The 23,665-nt window shown below is 34.8% G+C and overlaps 1 long non-coding RNA gene across 1 annotated transcript; it reads left to right on the top strand.

Moving 5' to 3' along the window:
• Positions 1 to 785: 785 nt before the first annotated feature.
• On the top strand, positions 786 to 1,825 carry LOC136062309 (uncharacterized). Its single transcript, XR_010624098.1, has 3 exons — positions 786 to 896; positions 1,020 to 1,122; positions 1,357 to 1,825. It is a non-coding gene; the product is annotated as an uncharacterized LOC136062309 (long non-coding RNA).
• The last annotated feature ends 21,840 nt before the right edge of the window (positions 1,826 to 23,665 follow it).

The following is a 23,665-nucleotide window of genomic DNA, read 5'->3' as shown; positions in this document are numbered from 1 at the left end:
CAAAAATTAATTTTTGGTAATCAAAAGAATTTTTATTTTGGCGTGAAAATGTTTTTTTAATTGAATTAAGATTGTAATTAAATTAATATTACAATTTTAATTAAATTAAAAGATACAAAACAAAATACAAACACTGTACTATCCCAGCAAATTCAAAATGAAACACAAACCCACCTAAAAAAATTCAAAATCAAACACATGCAACATGCTCACATCCAAAAATTAAAAAAAAAAAAAAAATAGCAACTTCAAATACAAACAGTACTATAACTATCCCAGCAAATTTAAAATGAAAACACAAACCCACCTAAAAAAATTCAAAATCAAACGTAACATGCTCACATCCAAGGAATAGACCAAAACTATTATCAAAAAATAAATAGACCAAAACAATCATAAATTTAAAAAAAAAAAAAAATGCTTACCTGCAACTATACAACCAATGGCTTCAAACACCATCTACAAATTTGAACAAAATCCATAAGCTGCAACACTATCTGCAAATCCAAAACCCACAAACATTAACACCACCACAAATAAAACAAAATAAATAAAATCAAAATGGAGAGGAATAGAAAAGAATCAAATCAATTCATGTGTGAAGTGAAAGAAGAGTGAAAGAAAAAGAAAAGAAGAAAGATGGAGGAGTACTGGAGACAAGGAAAAAAAAAAAAAAAAAAAAGGAAAGAAGAGAAAGGAGGTTTGAGACTTTGGCGTGGATAGACAAGCTAGGGAGAAAAAGAAACAAAGGAAAAAAACAAAAGAAACCAAAAGGGCAAAGAAGTCTGAGGAGATAAGGGAGAGATATGGGAGAGTGGGGGTAGGAGGCCAGGAGCACCATCATGAACTTCTTCCGCATTCCTCTCAATATTTTTGTGTGCATTGTGCTGTACAATGTATGTTTGCATTCCTCTAAATACTTAAATATGTTGCTTGATTTGAGACTTTATTGGTTAGGGCATGTGTAGATAGCCTCCCACTGTTTGTCACTGACTAGTTATTTTGGTTTGTCTTTAAAGGTTAATGCGTTCCCCATCACGGTCATATTTGGCATGTTCTCAATTTTACTCTTTGTAGCATGTTTGTTGCAGAGGCGGCTCAGGGTGATAGCAGAAAAGCCAAGTATAATTCCTAAACTATATAGTCTTGCTACTTTTATTCAGCTTTAGAATTGGGTTGTATCATACTTCATTCAGGCTTGTGTTGTGTTGTAATTGTCCAAAATTAAGTCCATGAATTACAATATAACCTGAATTCTAATCCATACTCTAAATGTATATTCCTGGATCATCTGATACCCGTTACTTATCATGGTATTTTGGTGCTTATAGTTGACTGTGTTTGTATTTGTTACAGAGACACAGGACTGGATATCATTGAAGAAAAAAGGTACCGAGGCAGACCCATTAAACATTTAATTGATTTTGAGCAACAGAACTAGGAATTTTCGAGAGGTCGGAAGCGGCTGATTGAGGGTGTGTTAATTTTATAGTGATGGCTACGTTATGCAAAGATAGATAGTGCTCCACCCAGCAAAGGAAGAGAGAAGGGGTAGTCAATCTTTCTGTAATTGTTTTCTGGCTGTCACTAGTGGATTAGTTATCTCTTCAACCTTTCTTCAAGGAAGAAAAGATTTGCTTTTCTAATGCTGATACTATTCTTTTCTAATAGAGATCTATAATTCAATATAGTCTGTACTGATGGAGAGCAATATTTGTTTACATTTTTGTCCATTAATATGTTGATTGAAAGTGCACTCATGAATTAATGCTCTCAATAATTTTCCTTGAATAATGAGTAAATGTATCTTATCTTAGGTGTTCAATTCAATGCTGATGTCATTATTTTTTATGTACAAAAATTTTACTTTAAGTGGAAGGGAGATCACAAATCTCCCTTGCAGTATGCCTTATCAAACATTGATAAGTTTCAAATAAATATCATATATAATTATAAATCGCTCAATCAAGAGCACTTTGATTTTGTGCCATCTATCCTTCTAATGCCCTATTATTTGGTGCAAAGTGTGTTTAGATTTTAAAAGCACCCAAATTTTCAACCAAGTGTCCTAATTATACTCTAATTATACTTTAATTGTTTGTCAATGGTATTTACATGCAAATTCAAGTTTCTTAATGTAGAAAATATAAAAAGACTCGATTCGAATATATTATGCTTCTATGTAATACAATGAATGTGTATAGTTTATTATTTATTAGGTAGAAACATTATATATATACAATATATATGTATGTATGTATTGCACCCTTGCATATATAGGGATTATAAGCTTGTCTTATATTATATATAAGGACAATATTGTGAGTGGTCTGAGGGCAACATCTCGGCATGCATAAAACAAAATCTAAATAATTCCACTATTATTAAATCAATTATAATATTCTCTAAAATTTATGTGTAACTTTAGATCCACACCAAATACAATAATCCCTCTTCTTAAAAATTTATGTGAACTCACCTTGGGTCTTCACCCACTTTGAATACAACCACTTCCTATGGTTGTAACACCCATAAACTTCTCTCAAGAGAAAAAAAACCCCCAAACTATCTTCCTTGTATATGCTTACGGCTAAAGAAAAATCTCATTTGAATTTGAGGCAATTTTCCAATAATCTCCACCTTAACTCATATTCAAGTCGTCTTCTTCTTCTAGGATTAGCTCTACTGTAATCAAAGCAACCTTTTCTTCCATCAAGTTGTCTTCTTCTTCTAGGATTAGCTCCACCTTAATCAAAGCAAACTTTTCTTAGACAAAAGAATCATAACTTCCACAATTTAAGCCATACTTGTTCACACTTGGATCAAATTCCACTAGGAGCCACCAATTCAATTATGGTTCTATATGTCTCATCTATCTTTAATTCACATAAACCGCCAACTAATCAACCAAGCTCTAATACCACTTGTTAGGAGGTAAGGCCTAGGTCCGATGATCTTTATGGGTCCAATGCAACTACATAATAAACCCAATCTAAGTCCCTTATTCAAGAGAGAACACTGGAGATATTATAATTCAGTAGTTAATATAACATATATGATCACCACTTAACCCAAAAGCTTAAGCCAGTGAGTGTGGACTTAACTATGTTATCTTAAACACTCANATAGGCCCCCCTTTTTACTGGATTTTTTTTGCTGGCTATATGGCGTTTGACAAATACCACTATTGTACAAAATGACCTATAGTGGTTTGACAAACGCCACTATAGTCCTACCTTACAAGGCCTCTAGGCTTGTCAAACGCTACTATAGCCCTATCCAACCGAAAAAAAAAAAAAAAGCCTATAGTGGCATTTGACAAACGCCACTATAGATCCTATTCCAAACGCCACTATAGGTCCCTATTTTTTTGCTGTATTCTTTTTTTTTTGGCTGGGCTATAGTGGCGTTTGCAAACGCCACTATAGGTCAAATGCCTATAGTGGCGTTTTACAAACGCCACTATAGGCCCTACCCAACCGGAAAAAAAATAAAAAAAATAAAAAGTGCTTATAGTGGCATTTGACAAACGCCACTATAGGCCCTTGTAGGACTAGGAGCTATAGTGGCGTTTTGAAAACGCCATTATAGGCCTTAAAAACGCTACTATAGACCCATTTTTCCAAACGCCACTATAGGACATTCCAAACGCCACTATAGATATGCCTATAGCAGCGTTTATAGAAAACGCCACTATAGGGCACCTATAGTGGCGTTTTTTACAAACGCCACTAAAAAAAACGCCACTATAGGACCATTTTTTTGTAGTGGAGGAAGAAGAAGAAGATCACAGATGGCCTTCGGGCACTAAAAAGCATATAATATTAGAAGTAACACAAGATGAAAAATGACGTAATGACATCTCATGAGGATATTTTGCAATAGCAAAAATTAAAAAGACAATGTCTATCTTTGGTGGAAGTGAAAGTAAAAAAATTGGAAAGCAGAAAATCACTTCCTTAATTGATTTCCTTAAACTTATTTCTCTTGAGAAAATTATTAGGTACTCCCAGAATACTATAAATGCGTACTCCTTCCTCTCACATGAATGGTGGGTCCTACCATGAATTTAATTAGTGGGACCTACCATTTATATGAGATGAAGAAGTATGCATTTATGGTATTCCAGGAGTACACAATAATTTCTCTCTCTCTTGTTAGCATTTTAGTTGACTTTGGAATCTTATTTGAATTTGAATTCTTTACTAGGATTTGGTTGATTTCCTTTCCATGTTTATTTTTATCTTTATTATCATTCTTGTGCTCCAAGTTTACAGTAGGTGGACATTTATTATAAAGGGGTGTATAAGGACCTTGGAAAAAATTGAATCTTTTGTATAATACCTTTGATTACCTTTTGTATTATACCTTTGAAAATAGTTAGATTTTTATCAAGAGTTGCTATATCACTCTTTTATCTCCTTCTCTACATCTTAATCGTGGCTTAATAACCCATTGATCAGAGTAGAGACGTAATGTTGATTATTGTTTCACAATTTATTCCACTACATCATTATGTCGTAACTGCAGGCTTAACTAGCCTCGTATCCTTAAATAATTATAAAGATATTCTTGAAATTTTTCTTAGAAAGACCTGCAATTTGTACTCTTTTATATATGAAAATAGTAGTCAAGTAACTGGAAAGAAAATATAAATATATCTTTGTTTTATGGCACACTTACTATGTTCCAACAACACGATTTGTGTTTACTTCAATTTGGTCACCTCCAACAATTCTAGCCATACCAAAATCTGAAATTTTTAGATTCAGAGTATTGTCAAGTAGAATATTGCTGGCCTTTAAATCTCTATGGATAATTCTTAATCTTGAGTTTTGATGAAGATATAAGATCTCTCGAGCAATTTTACAAATAATCTCAAATCATTTTCCCCAATCTAAACATGTTTGTTTCATCTGAATGAAGAGATTTTGGATTAGATTGAATTAATGCTTACATGCTTATATATAATCTCAACTATTAGGAATTGATATGTTTGTAATTGGAGCACTACTTTCTTATGATGATGAGTAAAGTTTATGTGAAAAAAGAACATACCAAAAATAAAAGAGTCTAAGCTTTATTTAGGCAAGTACTCATAGACTAACATCTTCTCTTCCCCTCGAATGCAAGAACCTAAGATTCTCACGGGGTTCCTATGTTGGAGTTTGGCAATTAGTGTAACTTCATTTTTGAACTGTTCTACTACTTGTCCTAAGTATTTTGATAGTCTTTTTACTACTATTTTCATTCTATTTTGTAGCAAGCCTTGAAATTAAAGCCCAAATTTCATGTTGTCATAGTGCACAATTGTTGAGAGAAATTCAACTAAGTGAATTATTAGGGCAAGCCCAATTTCACCTAACGAATTCACAATCAATGAATGCCTTTAAACATTTTGGATGGAATTTAGGACGCATTAAGCAATTTTCAGGACTGTTTCTAGGAGACTACCTTATAAACTGAGCCAAAACCACCTTTGCCAAGCATGTTAGCAGCAGAGAAGTTATTTGTGGCTGCAATAATGGTCTTCAAATCAAATACTGGAAAATTTGAATTGCTTTTAGATCCATCGAATTCACTTATACTTGGAGAGTCTTCAAAGTTTGGTAAATTGGAGTCAGTGCGTAGCCTCTTCCTTGTCATAAAACAAGTAACAAATGAAGTTAACATATTTGTCCAATTATGAATTCCCACGCAAAAGCCCTATTTAACGAAACTGAGGAAATACACTAAAAGGTACTGTTCGCTTGGCAAGAATTTTGATTCTTGAGAATCTAAGGATTCTCGTGAGTTTAAACTTTTGGCTTCCTTGGATTTTTTGTATTATGTTCCTGTGAATGGGAAAAATTTTATACATACATACAAACATTCAATTGCATCAATAATAGGAGAAAAATTATAATTCACATAAGCATAATTATAAAATTGGAGGAAAATAATTAAGAGGGAGAATTGAAGTTTGTAATTTTCTATATCATTGACAGGATATCCCACTGGGTTGCTTTTATTGAGCCCTAACAAGTATTACTCTATCCTAAGAAGTAAGTGGTTCTGGATAATGAAAGTTCCTCCGGCCTAATGATGGGGTTAGACAAAAATCCTAAATGTTACTGCAAGTTCTGATTAAAGGTGTTTTGATCCCTGAAATTGGCCATAGGGTATCTCCAAATTTAGCAAGAGAGAAATTGTTTGTCAAAAAATGGTAAACCTGCTTTTCTTTTACGTTCATTAAGCTTTTGAGAGTCTTTCTTTGTTGAACTTGCAGTAACATCATCGAACAATGTGGGTCGTCCTCCCCTTGCTATCCTCTCATGCAAGAACGGTTACAAATGATGGTTTAAACTTGTAATCATGTCAAGTTTCATTTTGAGCATATCCAAGTCCATCCAAGTTCCATTTTTGAGGGGGCTGTGAAATTGCTACAGGAATATCATAAGTTAAATGGGGTTTGCGTAGTTCGTAGGAAGTTTTGTTTTGTTGGTTTTCTGTTCTTTGTATGCATGTAGTGTAGACTTCGTTGTTTCTTCGATAGGAAAGTCATAGTGTTAGAGAACATTGATTTATTTGTTGCATATAAGCAAATCTCAAAGGGGAGTATTATATCTTGAAACATTTGGGAAGTATTATTTTGTAAACCCTCAAAGACGTTTGGGAAGTACTATTTTGTAAACCCTCAAAGGAGGTTGGTGTAATTTTCCTTTCGCATTTAATATTTATTCAACTATATATGAAGGTGCTTTCAAGGTAAAAAGAGGTGAATTTATTGTCTTCTTAATTGTAATGAAAACATAAATTATAATTGCAGATAAGACCGTGAGTTAATCCTTCAATTTCTTTCTTGAAAATATCAAGAGATTCTAGTTAAGTTAAAATACCCTTGTCCCATCCAATTGATGATATCTATATACATATAATGATAATTACAACAAAATACAAAGGTTGTAGCGGCGCTTACAAAACATCACTATAAATCTTACAAAACATCTCTATAGTGGCACTTTGTAGCGTTGCTATTGAACTGTTGCTATAGAATTTATCAGTTCATATTTTCAAAATTTTCCATATTCAAGACGCAACGTAACAATTATTGTTAGTAATATTTTGAAAGCAATACAAGCATTTGAAAAATATATATACAATCTTATTATACAATTTAGTATGTTAATTAGAATATTTTAATCTATTTAAAACACTTGTATTAAAACTTTTAGCTTCAAAATTAAATCTAAATCATCAATATCATAATAAATATCCATTTGAAAAAAAATTCAAGATTAAGACAATATTTATATCAAACTATAATTAAAAATTTTAAATAAAATTAAATATTTGATATCTCTAAATAAATTTTAATAAAAATTTATCTAATAGAGTTGTACATTTATTTTTATTTTATTTTCATAATTTTTTTTTAACAATTGAAATATTATATGCTAAGAAAATCAAAAAAGATAAATATATATAGTATTATAGAATTATGGATGCGGATGGTGGACCACCTCTATATACAAAGAAACAAAGAAATTAAAAGGCAAACTTTATATATTTTTTTTAAAGAAAGTACTAGTAATAGATTTTTTTTTTTTAAAAGAGGAACCAGACTTTTGGTCTGGGAAATCATTACTACTTTTTTTGTAGGATAAGTATTTATTACTTTTTTTTTCTTTGGCGAAAAACCCATTTTCGTCCCTATATTTTCACGCGATTCCCACTTTGATCTCTATCTTTTATTTTCATAACTTTTAGTCCCTAAAATAAAAAAATATATTAAAAAAATTAAAAAAAAAAAAAGATCTCATTTTTGTCCCTACCATTAGTGCCCTAACAGCAAAGTCTTCTTTTATTTTCATAACTTTTAGTCCCTAAAATAAAAAAATATATTAAAAAAATTAAAAAAAAAAAAAGATCTCATTTTTGTCCCTACCATTAGTGCCCTAACAGCAAAGTCCTAGGTGATAGACGGAACACCCTATCAAGTAACATGGCGCTGATGTGGCACTTATGTGACAATTAAAATATTATTAAAAAAATATTATTTGGCATTTTTATATGTCATGTCAGCATTTTAATTTTTTTTAAAAGCCATATCAGAAATTAAAAAAAAATTAAATTTAAAGAAAAACCCTAAATCTAATTAATTTAAAATTTTAATTAAAATTTTCTTTTCTTAATATTCATGTTCTTCAACTTGCTTTTCGTGTTCTTCACAGACCAAACCCAGCAACCAAGAATTTAAACCCATATCAGAAGATCACAAACAAAAACAGGAAGAAAAAATTAAATTAAATACTAACAGGAAATTTTCTTCATGTTCTTCCCAAATCCAAGAAGCAACCAAACCAATTTTATAAAACAAAAAAGCGGAAACAGAAATACATGGCTTATAATTTCCCAGATCTACACCAAACCCACTTCAACTACTAACGAATTCAGATCACAAACCAACCTACGTTTTTTCGCAATGTCAGATCTGACGTTTTCGGAGCCTGAAATATTCATTTCTTCAACACAAACCTGAAATCTTCCAAACTCTCTCTATCTCTCTTAGTTTCTTTGAACACTCCAAAACCTTGAACTTTTGCAATTTCCGATTCAGAGTTCAAAAATATTGGATCCAAAAATGTATGGACAGAGCTCTATAGAGTCCGATTTTGCTCTTCTTGAGTCGATTCGCTGGCATCTACTAGGCAAGACTGAAGTGGGTTCTTCGGGAAACGGTCCAATTTTTGGCCGAAGCTCCAGTTTCAGTAGCTTGTATCCTTGTCTCACTGAAAATTGGGGCGAGTTGCCACTCAAAGAAGACGATTCGGAGGACATGGTGCTCTACGGTGTTCTCCGTGACGCAGTCAATGTTGACTGAGTTCCATTCCCTTCTCTCGCTCCGGTACCCAATGAGTCTTTCAATTTCTGGTCCCAAGTAATAAAATCCAAACCCGATATGTTCGTTTTGGTGAAATCTGAGCTCAAAATCTTAACATCAGTGAACAAATTATCGAAAACTAAGGCGGTTATGGCAGTGGAGTTGCCGCTTAAGGCGGGGCCTGCGGTGGTTCCGCCCTGGCTATCTCCTCTTCCTCTGACAAGTCTCGCAACCTATTTTTGATTTTATAGGTTTTTTGTGTGTTTGTTTCCCAAGAAAATTTCTGGGTTTATGGGTTTGCTAGATATTGGGTTTGTTACTATGTTTATGGGTTTGTTTCTTGGATTTACTTTATTTTTTTTTTTCTGGATTTGATGGAGATTGGGTTTGGTTGCTAGATTTGGATTTGGGGGAATCTGGGTAACTAGGTATAAGAATCAAACTTTATAGTTAGTTGGCCCGGTCCAGAAAGTATATAAGATAGTAGCATCTCGAGCCTAAAAGGGTCGATTTTGGGTTAAAAATTAAGCCTTTAAGACTCGGTTTTTATGTTTTGACGTGGAAAGTTTCCTGTGTGGAAATCGAGTCTTATAAACTCGGTTTTTATATAGAGCCTTAGAAGCTCGATTTTAGTGCCTTAATATGCCATGTAGACACCACATAGATCTCGAGCCTTAGAGACTCGGTTTGCTAAAAGTGAAACCGAGTCTCAGAAACTCGATTTTCGAAGAGTGATCAAAATCTGACACGTGGTCTGTGTCCCTAAAGATCAAAGCAGAATCTCAGGTCCTTCACGTGTTCTGGCTCTCAGGTCCTTCACGTGTTCTATCTCTCAGGTCCTTCACATGTTCACTCCCTTTCTCTCATACATGTTCACTTTCACTTTCACTTTTACTTTCACTGATACACTTTCACTGGTGCTTACTTTCACAGCAGCTTAACTAAGTCTTCCCTCTCTCACTCTCCCTCTCACTCTCATACAATCCAAGCACATCCTCATGTCAGGTAAGGGTCTCACTCTCTAGTTAGTTGTTGGTTGTTTGTTGTTTGGTTTTGATATTTTGTCTTTAATTTTTTTTTTTTTTTTGCTTGAGTATGAAATTATAATCATTGATTTGGTGATGTAATTGCTTCATTTTGGTTTTGCCATCTACTAAAAATATCAAATGTTGCTCCAAAAAATAAGAGCTGCCCCTTGCAAAAAAGTATTAAATAACTACTTAAACTTTGGGTTCTAAAAAATAATTGTTACAAATTTACACTCATCAATTATCATCTAGTAAGGGGGACAACTTTGGCAGTGAAATAAGAATGCAACACACATCTTATAGAGATTAGGGGCTTTATTGTGGAAATTTTGTAACTATGTTAATATAATGAATGTACCTCAAAATTGCATAGCCAGATCATTACTCGGCCTTGTATTAAACTTTCTTTTTTAGAGAAAATGAAATTAATCTTTCTTTGGTATTAGAGGTAATGGATGGCTTCCTTTGTGAGTGATGAGAGAGGCTGCTTTCTATTCGGAAGTGGGAACAAAACTAGAAATGCCTGTGGGATAGAGATAATTCTAGTGGTATTTATTTAATTATGGTTTCATTGATACGTTACATATGCATATAATATCTAAAAGCTGAAATGTAATATTTATTATTGCTATACTTTTGTTAAGCTATATTAGCGATTATATTATTATTTTCTTTTCATCATTTTTAATAATATATAATTGTAACTTACCAATCATAATAGGATCATCACTTTTTATTACCAATTCAGTCCACTTTGGTCCTTTGAGTCCCTTGAAACCACTTCGGTTCAATTTAGTTCATTTGGTCCAATTAGATCCATTTCAATCCAATTTTGACCACTTCAATCCATTTAGTTAATTTTGGTCCATTTTGGTCCACGTCGGTCCATGCAGTTCACTTTGGTCATTCGCTCTTTTTTGTCCATTTCGGTCCACTTCGATCTCTTAAGTCCACTTCAGTCCATTCAATCCACTTTGGTCATTCACTCTTTTTGGTCCATTTCGGTCCCATAGGTACACTTTAGTCCATTCAGTCCAATTTAGTCTATTCGGTCCATTTTGGTCTATTAGGTCCACCTTGGTACATCCAGTCCACCTTAGTCCACTTCAGTCCATTCGGTCTATTCAGTCCAGTTTGGTCATTCACTCTTTTTGGTCCATTTCGGTACCATAGGTACACTTTAGTTCATTCAGTCTAATTTAGTCCATTCGGTCCATTTTGGTCTATTAGGTCCACCTTGGTATATCCAGTCCACTTCGGTCCACTTTAGTCCATTCGGTCCATCCAATCCAATTCGGTCCAAGTTAATATAAATCATAAGAAAACAAAATTAAAATAAAATAGTCATTTAACATATATGTGTAATGTGATAAAACCACTGAAATCCCATCAATTAGAGTAAATATTATTCTCTAAACTCTAATTTCATTTTTTTGCTTGGGTATGAAAGAATGATTGATATATATTTAAGATGTATTCTTGGTATATTTGTATTGGTAGGTTTTTAATGATTGTATTGTTGTTTGGTTTGATTTTTTTATTTATATTTTTGTTAGAGATTTGAAATTTTGCAATGGGGTGACTTTTGTCTTTAGATTTTTTTTTGTGTTAGTATGAAATGATAATGATTGTGTGCGTGTATGTGATGTGGGTTGAGCATATGACTAGTAAAATATAGGACTACTAAAGGTCGTATATTTTATAAATATATAGATAGAAAAAGTTTTGTAATTGATGTTAAATGAAAGAGAGAAAAATATGTCACTAACATATTATACTTGACTCTCTAATAGGTTCACAATCTCTGAAGAATATTGAGTTAAATGTATATTTTGGTGGACCCCTTGACAATCCTGGAGGGGTTGACGAATTCCCATTTAGAAGGGAGGGTATCGAATGCTACTACATGATGATACGTCGTAAGTTGAAGACGTTGAATGATTTGAAGAGGAAAATAATGGACGAATTGAATTTGAACCGTGCTTGGTATGACATAAAGATTACTTATCATTACCCATAAGAAGTCCTTCATGAACGGATAAATTACGGGTATATGGCAATCAAAGAAGACAAACATGTAAAGATGATGTTTAATAGGATCCAGAAAATGCCCCAAGTAAATGCTGCTAAGTTGTACGTAAGTTTGGAGGCGCTTGCAGAAGTTTATACTGAGACGGTGCAACAAACAGCTACGTCTTTACAATTTACAAGCCTAGATGATGGATGCACTACAATGGGAGGGTATACAATGGGAGAGTATACAATGGGAGGTTATACACTCCCAACTCAAGATCATGTTGCCAATATTGGTGAAACCCTCCATCCTCAAGAGACACATTTAGAAGAGGAAGACGAAGACAAAGATTATGCTATGAATGATGGTGAAAATGTTGATGATGTGGACAAGTACGAAGAGAGGATTAACTGAGGCGACTTTGAGTACGATGTGGATGACCATGAAGTTGTTCCCATTTTTGAAGAGGAAAATATGGAGAACCATGATGAATGTGAATGTATATAGAAGTTTATAATTACATTTATTTCTATATGACAATAAATACTCTTATTTTTGGGTATAATGAAATAATTTCATGTGGTATAGATCAATGGCTACTTCTGGTGATTTGCTCTCAATTACAATCTCTTTATTTCTATTGATTGGTATTAATTCTTAAGCAACATAAGTCTTACAATATAATTTTTGCCGTAGAGGCATTTTTTTTTTTTTTAATCTTTGGTAAATACAAAAGAGACTAATTGGTGTCTTAATTATGAGAAAAACACAGTACCCTATACCCAAGGCCAAGCCTATACATCTATGAAAAATAAATAATAAACAATGTAAATTTCAAATACAAAAGAAACTTTCCCTTGCCAAACTAAGACGCATTTGTTAGGAGGTTTATCATCACTTTCATCTTCATCTTCATTCTCCTCTTTTACAGCAGAAGCCCAATTTATGCGTTTAAGCATAACCTTGCCATACCTCTTTATGGACTTGTGTCCACCTTCACCACAACACTAATACTCACAAATCACAGCACATCCACTCAAGCGGTTCTCTTGGGCATTAACATCAACTTTGAAGCGTGTCTGAGGGCTCACGTTCAGCTGCTGCACTCCTGATTTCCTTTTCAAGCCTAGTTGTATCTTGGTTAACTTCAATGATTGAGGTGGTGGAGGAGCTGGCTCAGCAAGGGGCTTAATTGGGCCCTCAGTTCAACATAGATAGTGATATTCTCCAACTTTATATTATCCATGGCTCTATCAGTAATGTCACCATAAGTACCACTTTGCAAGAGAGGCACATCCCTAATGATTCCATTAAACAAAATCAATAAAAAGTTTACACCTAAAAAGATAAGGACAGATGGCTAGGCTAAAGTTCGTAAGACTATTTAAAAAAAAAAAAAAAAAAAAACAAATAGAGGACAAGGAAATAGATTGGTCCTTTCTGCTTCATCACGTAAAGTAAGCCCAATAGTTTTTTTATGGGTTGATGTCCTCTTTTTAGTGGTCAACAATGTGAGAAGACAATGTTAACCCTTATAGTTAAATGCCAATAGTTATAGTTCAACCCTCAGCCGTTTCAAAAATCAGAAAACATATAAACAAATCCAATCGTGCCACTGTTAGAGTTCATGTGTATTCACAGAACAGTAAAGAATTAGACGTGCATCTCAAACAACAGCTTTCTCCGCAATCAAATAAATCTCTAACATAAATTGACAAAGACTTAGTTTTTCAGCCCTTAGTTTGGCAGTAAAAGAGAACGATAATCAGATTTCTCATTACCAACATAGCCTTTATATCATATTCATTCACCCAAATCATGGCAATCAAACTAATAAAATGCCTCAAATAAATGGAAATGATTCAGTAGAAACCATGTAAGAAGAATTCAATATCAACTTACCACCACTCAACCTATCAATAAAAGGGTCCTTAGGTTTTTCTTTGGTAATAACTCTCTCTGCTACCTCTATTAAATTTGGATTAATATCAGGTGCTGCCTTTGCCTTAGCCAACTGTGCCTGTTTTGCCTTCTGCTATTTTGCTTGTGCTTCTCCAAATTTACTCTGCACAACCAAAATGTTTACAAGTCAAACAATGTAAGAATTGAATTGGTAGAAGTTATAAAGGAAACATAACGGCAACAACAAATACCTTCAGTTTAATATGCTCAGCATCTTTTGACCATTTGCCTTCTTCAACAAACTGGAAATTCATCCTCTTAGGCCTCAACAGCTTAGTTTTGTTAATACCCATCCTTTCATCAAAATGAGGATTTGAGTCTGGATCAACATCTACTTCAGGTTTCAGAATATGAAATGCTTCCTTTTTCTATTTATTAATGTTTACTGGGAAATTTAGATGACAGGATTAAAGCACTCACAAAATATCCCTCAAAAATTATTTTTACGTGTCTGACAGATTAAAATACTCACAAAGCTGATTAGCTGTGAGGCCTGTAGAAGCACCAGGATCAGCTGCAGCAGATGCAACAGGTAAGGTTGATGAGCTTGATATCAGCCCTGGTGAAACAGACGTAGGGGCAGTTAATAGAACCGGCCCTTTGCCTGTTCCAGTAGAAACAGATTGTGCTTTTGGTTCCTCATTCAATCCTAACATTGACCTGGCCTCTGAACTTGTGCTAGCACCCTTGTTTAACTACATGTTGAAGATTTTAGTTAATACATACTGAAGAACACTTACAATAAAGAAAAGAATCCTAACAAAAAAAAAAAAAAAAAACTGCACACAACTTTAAATGAAAGAGGGATAGAGAGGTTAAAGTGCCAAAAATAAAATCACTGTAATGGCATATATGGACATAGTGCGGATGTATTCTAAGATGAATTGCTTACGAGGGGAATTTTCTTCAGCTTCTCTGACAATTCTTTCTGCATTTGTAAAGCTTTCTTAGCTTTAGCTAAAGCATCAAGAGATAGACTTCCACTTTTTCCAGTAGCCGAAGATGTCCCAACCACTGGAAGGATTGCCTCCAAGGTTAAATAAACTCACAATTAGAAGGTGAAAAAAACTGTCATCAAATGAATCTACCAGGAGCAACAGAACACAGTGGTCATTCACAAAGATAAGTACATTAATTATCTTCATCCTCTGGGCTCAGTCCATATCAGACAAGGCAAGCAGTTGATATGTGTAGGTAGTGCATTATCAAAATGAAACCTCATGTACTAAAATATAACAAACACTAATCCTATACGGAACTGTTAAAAAACATCTATGTATAAATTATACCTGAGCCACCTATCTAATGAGTTCAACAACACCATAAAGATGTATCTAAATTCATGTCACGTTCAACTCAATAGAATAGATTGACAATCACTTTCATTACCTTAACCTGGCAAATACTAGACGAAACATGTATCCCTCCTAACACAATCTATTCAGACGCTGACAGCCCTAACTTCAACACTCTCAAAGACTTCAATTTCTCAAACCTCCAAACTTCAAAGGTTAAACTTCAGCATGAGCACCCCATTTAAGCTAGAACCAAAGTTCTTTCTATAAGAGATGTAATTTTTATTCAAATGAGAAATAGACCAAGCAAATAGTTGACCAACTTGTAAAGAATTACAATCTCAGATTCATAAGGTCTATAAACTATTAAACACTAGAAAAGAAAGTACCCAAGATGCTCCGCAAAACAGTCATACACTTGTATAGGGACCTCATCAACTCATATGGATACATTGCCTCAATACCCAACAATTTTATTATAGAAAGCAAATTATTCAAATAGTTATCAAAATAAGCTTAATTATCCTGCCACCTACGTCATCTCTAGGAATTTTTTTCTTCTCGTAACCCCATTTCGTTGCCAACTATGGAGCTGTTTCTACACCTGCAGAGTGTCTGAAGCTCCATATTCTTGGACCTCATACGTAGGGTCCAAGGAAACTGATGTCTACATCTACAAATGGTTACCATTTAGATGCAGTCCATCGATAGTGCTTTTCTGGTGTCCAACAATTCAAAATATCCTACTTTAGAACCTCATCAGCCTTTTCATCAGTTTCCTTGGACCCTACGTACTAAGCAAAGTTGAAAAATAGATAACCTCCTGATAAAAAACACAGTCACAATAAAATTCACTAGCACTTTGATTTGTGCATTAGTCCACGGTGCTGTGAGCTCCCAGGTTTTGCAAGCAGAATACAAAAGTAGAAAAATGCCTTGTTTATAGCCCCCTTTTCCAAATAACATAGCAAGGCTTTTAATGCATTATACAATTCAACTCTCACATGCTTAATGTCCCAAAACTTGCATCCAGCAATTTAATGTTTCAAATGATTGAGAAAATATTTGTGCCAAGGGCCAATTGCTTTGTTGAAATAAACAAAATTATGTAATGCCAAAATGTTGAAATTAGTCATATTAAATGAGCATGAGAATTAATGTCATCTCCAAATAGCTTTAGCAATGAGGCTAGTTAATTATAAGCTCAGAACTTCTTTTTTTCTTTTTTTCTGTCATAAATTTTTTTGCACAGCAAATAACAAATTTCTTAGAACACCAGAAGAAACTTTGACATGCAAGTAGCAGGCATAGAAGATGATCTTTTATTTGTAGATTTATTACCTGATAAAAATGTAATTGCTGGTGTTAAATCATTTGCAACTCTTATAGCAGCCATATTTTAAACCTACTAAAAACGATTTCAATAAAGAAGTAAGAGAAACATACAAATCCAAAGCTCGATAATAGTTCAGTCCTCTAGTGAAGCCTCTATTGTCAAATTTGCTGACAAAATAATTGACATCTTCTTCAGACAGCCAAGCTGGCAAGGTGGTATTAGGGGAAGTTCTGAATCCTCCTTTAGGTATACAAGGTGGACGTGGACTGCGAGATGTAAGAAATCTCTTTATTATTCTTGCAGTTCCTGCATGAGCAAACTCTTCTTCAATCTCCCCAGGCTCCTACAGAATAATTTAACACTGCTTATAATATTGACGAACTTAAATCATTTGAGAAATAAGAACTTCAGTGAATGGTGAACCATACAGAACTTAGAAGATGAAACTTTAAACATCATGGTACAAAAGAAACATACTCCTAACATGATTTAAAAATAAAATTTCATTACTTTAGAGATATACAAATGGATTAAGATATTACATCCTTTAGATTGAACACATTTATAAGACTTATTCATTAATAAAGAACCAATCCAAGCAACTTTGTCCGAATAGTTTTTGAAGTAAAAGTTTCTTACTAATCAAAAAAATTTCAAAGAAAAATATTGTTAAGCATGATCAAAGAAATTCCATGTGGTTGGAATCATTTTGTTCGGTTAAAAGCATCTGGCCCAGAAGCATCCTTTCTGGGAAACAGTATATGGGAGCATCTTGCCAGGTATATGCATATCCAATATCCCAACCCCACATGAACTTGATCATCTCTCATAAACCAGAGACAGAATAAGGTAACCTCTATAGAAGACATTGATAGTGTGACGTGTAAATGGTGATCTCTAACCATGCACCAGTTGGGATATTATCTTGTCCAAATCACAAGTTTTCATCTCTCTACAAGTTTATTGTTGGTATATTGGTTACTGTGAACAAGAAGAAATGAAAAATTATCTTTACATTGAAAAGATTCAGCTACACTCTTTTTTCTTTTTCCTTTTTTATATGCATTTCAGCTACAATCCTTTTATGAACATGTTATTTCTTTTTTCTTTTTCCTTTTATAAGCATGTTATTTCACATTTATCTTTCTCCCATATTCTAAACAAAAACAGGAAACTATTTTATTATTGCATTTATGAGGTTCAAAATTAGAAATATAAATGAATACCACTAATCCCATCAAAAAAAAAAAAAAAGAAAAAAAAAAAGAGATTACCACTAAGGATTACCCATACAAAAAGTTAATGTTTTGCTTGTATTTAAGTTAGTAATACGCCCAATGAACGTGTCTAAAATATTATTTCGAAACCCTACTCCAACAATAAAGCACCATGACTGCCAAACGGCTGAGCAGTTTGCCCCTCGTTACGATCTCATTGGCATCCCCTACTACTGTAACCGATACTTAGGGAAAACAACCACTCTTTAATGTATTCCAAACCAATGAAGATACAAATCAAAATAATGATTGCTTCTATAATTTAGAAATAGGAAAGAGATTAAATAAACCAACCCAATCACAATTTTTTTACCTCACTTTCTGCAAGCAATTGCTCCAATGCCTTTGGGAGGTATGGAAATACAGATGCTCCTAAAGTGTCCACCATTCGGTGTATAAAGGATGTGACCTGAATGCCACACAAACTAGCATCAGGTAATAGGTGTAGTTTATAATATGTCAAAACAATATGAGGCTGTTTGGTTAAGAGACAAAAGTGGTGTATTTTGTCTTCATTTTTTAGTTTTCAGTTGGACCTACCACTAAAAAACTGGTACCTATCTGGCTTTTGGTCATTGGATACTACTCAATTTTACAAAGAACACTCTCATTGATGTCTCATACATACATATGCCAAAATTGTTCATAGAAAGAAGCTGAGATCCTCTGACCTCTCTCTCTTTATACTCTCAGCGCTTGCAGGAATTGATTGTTCCCTGCTTGCCAATTTGGACCGCCTCAAATCCACTTGGCAATGTCTGGATATTATGCTTTTTCGCTAGCACGTTTTATTCGAAGAAAGCTCTAACAACATTTCCTCTAGTGATAATCCCAACCTTCAAGTTATAATTTATAACTAATTAAGAACCAGAAGCAGCAAAACCAATAAAAAGAGAGAGAGAATGGATGGGAAGTCACTTACCAGCTTACCATCAGCATCTACAACTGGAAGTCGACAATATTTTGTCTCAAGCAATATCCTACATAAAATTGCCTCAATTCAGAAATGTCTTCTTTTAGCTGTAGGTACTCAGGATTGCATGTGGAACTCATGGAATAAGCAGTAGTAGAGGGAAAAAGAAGATAGAAAGAACACTGGAAAAAGAAGAGGAATTAAATAACCTAGCAGCATCCTCAAGATTAGAGGTTTCACGAACAACAACTGGGGCTGGCGTCATCAGATCACTAACCACCTTCCCATTAGTTTTACTGAGCAATTTCTGTACCTCATTAAAAGTTTGCAATAGCAAATGCAATTGGAGAATTACATAGTTGGACAATGTAAAGTTGTTATTTACAACCATGTATTTTATTGGCTTTTATTCCGTGTCAAATTTAATTGTAATTATTTTCAATCGTTTATACCTGTATTTATTGTGGGATTTGTTGTAAAGGTTGTGTGATAGAGAGAGTATGTGAAGACTCAAACATTTGGAGGCTGAAGGATTCTCGCGGGTATGTTGCTACTTAGCTTCCCGCGAAGTGAAACATGTGCCATGCATATGCTGGAATGCGAAGAGTCAGGCCAGGTGGAGACAACTGTGTCTCGCTACTATCTCGCGGGTAAGATACCTGAGTGTGATCCTTGACCCTATTTGAGATGGACCGGTCTCAATCGCTCAATGTTCCACCATTTTTCGATGGGAACAATTATGCTTTCTGGAAAGTCAGAATGAGAGCATTTTTATGCTCTATAGATGATACCGTTTGGGATGCGGTTGAGATTGGTTGGACCAAGCCGACGGATCCTAAGTCCACTTGGGATAAGGCAGCTCTCGCAGCAGCCAATGTTAATAGTAAAGCGTTAAATGCTATTTTTTGTGGTGTGTCTCCTGATGAATTTCACAGGATCTCTCATATGAGGGTAGCCAAGGAAGATTGGGGGATTTTGGAGACGACATATGAAGGTACGAAGAAAGTTAAGGACACAAAGCTTCAGATGCTTACCACAAAATTTGAAGAGCTCAAGATGGGGGATGATGAACCATTTGATTCATTCTATGGGAAGCTCAATGAAATTGTAATTGCTAAACTCAATCTTGGGGAGAAGATTGAAGATACTAAGGTGGTGAGAAAAATTTTGAGGTCCTTACTGGAGAGCTTTCGGGTAAAAGTCACAGCCATAGAGGAAAGCAAGGATTTAGATGAAATTAAGATCCAAGAGCTCATTGGATCACTTCAAACGTATGAGCTTGGACTACCTTCCCATAAGACGAGTAAATCGCTTGCTCTTAAAACCATCACTGAAAGAATGGATGTTCCTTCCGAAGAAGATGGAGTGGAGAAGGAAGTAGTATATCTTGCAAAAAACTTCTGAAAATTCTTAAAGATGAAGAACAGTGGAAAACCATTCAACAAAGGGAAATTTTCATCTTCAAGAGGTGATAGGAAAGAGTTTACGAGGAAAGAAGGGAAGGATTCTTAACCTTCTTTAGACATTGTTTGCTATGAGTGCAATGGCCATGGACATCTAAAGAAGGAGTGTCCAAATTTTCTGAGGGGAAAAGGCAAGGCTTATGCCACGACGTTTAGTGATTCAGAAACTTTTGATTCTGACTCAGAAGAGAGCTGTGACGAAGAGGGAAACTACTCCGCCTTCATGACCATTGCTCATGTGGAGTCATCAGATGATTTGGGTGCACTTATGAAGGAGCTTGGTGAGCATTCTTATTCAGAGTCTATTGGGATTGTGGAAAAATCAGATGCTGAAGAGGAAGAGAATACAGCTAATCTTCAAGAAAATTACACCTTACTACTTGAGAAGTCGGGAGAGTATTCCAGAGTAGCCAAGGCAGCTGTGAGGAAAATGAAGAAAGTTGAGGAAGATTACAGAAGTCTCTTGATCAGATATAAAGAGGCTAAGTGTGAGATTGAGACACTAAATGGTGAGCTGTCTGAAGCATATACGAAGGTGAGATTTCTTGAGCAAGAGGTTGTGCAAGCTCATGCTAAGATAGAGAGAGTCTCCTCTCAGAAGTTAGAAGATGTTATATCATCTCAAAAACCTTCTTCAGACAAGTCCGGGTTGGGATACATTGGAGGAAGCTGCTCATCAGCCAAGGTCACCAAAGGAGTAAAGTTTGTGAAGGCAAATGAGACGGTTGTTGAAGAGCCCATTCTTGAGAAAGATGAGGATGTAAAAAAGAAGAATGTGGCTGAGCAACGAATGGTGAATAAGCCCCGAAATCAGTCTATGGCTAGACATGAAACTAGAGGAAGATCTCTCCCAAGATCATAACGGAGTCCCAGAACAGATTATGTGTGTCATTATTACGAATTGCAAGGACATACTAGACCCAATTGTCAAAAGCTGAGATCAGACAACAATGCAAGCGCACCTCGGTCACGAGGAAGGAGAAATGACATGAGATCTTGGGGTGGTGAGCAACCAAGAAGTCAAAATCGTGATCCCGGTATGACGGATGTGATGAAAATGATCAGTGCCTTCACCACTTGCTTGGAGAGTTTCACTAGAAGGTTTGAAAGTCTAAACTCTCGTACCTAATCCGTCAAGGATATTACCCCAAACGCACGTGATGTGTGGGTGAAGAGGGGTACTCATGCATAAGCATTATAACATGTTCATGCATAAATTCTTTCAATGTTTAGGGACTTTTGCTGTTGCATCATTTCATGCATTGCTCTCTTTTTGCTATTGTTCTTTTATCCGTTTGGTTTGTACCAGCTGTTTTTGTTGATCTTACTTGTCTTGTTCTGTTTTGGGTGTTCAAAAAATTCAAAAACCCATAAAAATTGAAAATTTTCAAAAGTTTGATCACTTGTTTTGTGTATGTCACATGTGAGTTTGGCCTAGTACTTTCGTACTTATGGCGTAGTGCATTTACGATCATGGCTTGTCTTATACGCATTCAGTTCTTTGTGGAAGAAATCTTGAACACTATGTGTGACTGTTGTAAATAGATCTTCAAGCTTGTCATGAATAATTGGTCAATAGTTTTGTTGGTCTTGATACTTGCATAGACTTGTGTCTATATCTCTTCCCACTTTATTTTTATGTTTTGCAAAAAGAGCTCACCAAATGTAAATCTCCAAATGAAAAGAGATATTGAGCTGCAAAAGCCTGTCGCACACACTAGTATTCGACTAGGAAAAAGGGAAAGCGACTCTTCTTAATGTGTTTTATATGGTGCTCAAAAAGCCAAAGGCTAATCATCAATGTTGAAATATCATAAATTTCAAGCACCAATCTCCAAATGAGATGCTCTTGTCCAATCAAAATTAATAGGACCTATTGTTATGCCTTTTGTAGAAACCAAATGAAAAGCTTCTAAGTTTTGTATTCAATGTGTGGGAGGTCATATATACTCATTTCTATAATGGAGATTGTCCACTTGATTTCGTATCAGTTGTGTATGACTCGATTGAATTGATCATTGAAGTTTCGCTGTGGACTATAGACTATTCCTCATTTGATACTCACACACAAGACTTTGATTCAATCAATGCCTATCTCATTTGTATGATTGTACATGTTCAAATGTGATGTGTATGCTCAAGAATTGGTTGATCAAACCCAAAAAGATTTTTTAGTGTTTTATTTGTTTTTGGAAGTGATTTTATACTTTCGTTTTTTTTTTGTTTTTGTTCAAAATGCATTTTTGTGTTTTACTTAAAAAACTGGTTCAGGGGCTGTTTCGCGAGAAGCTCGCGACTTAGAGCTTCCCGTGAAAAGGGCTTGAGGGAAATATGTGTTCATCTTGTCACACGGAAACTTTCGCGACTGTATCGCGACTGTCTCGCGACTAATAGCTTCTCGCGAAATGCTATTTGGCCAAAAATTGGATTTTTTCAAAATTTAGACAGAAACTCTCGCGACTCTTTCGCGACTTAAAGCTTCTCGTGAAAGCTTTTGTGCTTCAGTGGCCATTTTCGCGGTTGTCTCGCGACTGTGTCGCTACTCTCTAACCCGCGAAAAATGCGCGTTTTCAGTTTTATATTACTGATGTAACAATTTTTTAAAATCAAAACCTTTTCCCTCGCTCAAACTCCTTCGAACCCTTTTCAACCCAAATCACTATTCCATTCAATCCCCTTCAATCCAAGCATCTTTTCTGCATTTTCCTCTACAAGGTATGTTTCATAAACAATTCTTTTTAAGTTTTTGCTTAGATTATGCAGTTTTTTTTTTAGGGTTTTGATATTTGGGGATTTTCAAAAATTTGGGTTGGTTTTCAAAATTGGGTGTATTTTTGTCAAATCTTTTAATTGGGCTGTGTCCCATTTGATGTTTGTGTATCTGTGTTGGCCCCTTGTGGCATTTTCACATGTATTTAGGCTAGTTTTTGCCATGATCATGCATTGCTCATACTTAGAATGTGTTTATGCACATGAGGTGTTTGCCAAAATGTCCGAGTGCATTTTTGTGCCGATTTTATTTCATATGAGTTCCATTTTTTAATTTCCATATGTTTAACCTTACTTGATTTGGTTTCTGTTCATGGGTTTCCTACACTTTGCTCATGATGCACTCACTAGGCACACACCTAGGCACCCTCTAGGCACACCCGCATGCATCACATGCTGCACACACATACACTAGCATATGCACACAGATGCACACACATGCACAGTTACTTCTATCATGCACTGTGCCTATTTTTTCCTTGCTTTATATGTTGTTGCTTGTTCCTTGAGTTGGTTATGATCTACTTTAGGTTAGCTTTCATGTGCTTTGGGATTAACTTGAATCTAATCAAGTTTTTGTTTATGTGCTCTGTTTTGGTATTTGTGCATTTGTTCCCTTCCTACTTTGTGAAATTGTACAGATGTCTCCCACCAAGCATGCAGCTAAGAAGAAACCATCTTCAAAGCATGCACGCACTGATTCTGATCACTTTAAGTCCGTGGAAGCAGATATGAAGTACAATGA

This window comes from Quercus suber, unplaced genomic scaffold, assembly GCF_002906115.3.
Source record: "Quercus suber isolate HL8 unplaced genomic scaffold, Cork oak 2.0 scaffold_401, whole genome shotgun sequence".
In the NCBI taxonomy this organism is placed as follows: Eukaryota; Viridiplantae; Streptophyta; class Magnoliopsida; order Fagales; family Fagaceae; genus Quercus; species Quercus suber.
Note: the sequence above shows the minus strand (reverse complement) of the source record. Positions and strands in the feature narration are given on the sequence as shown.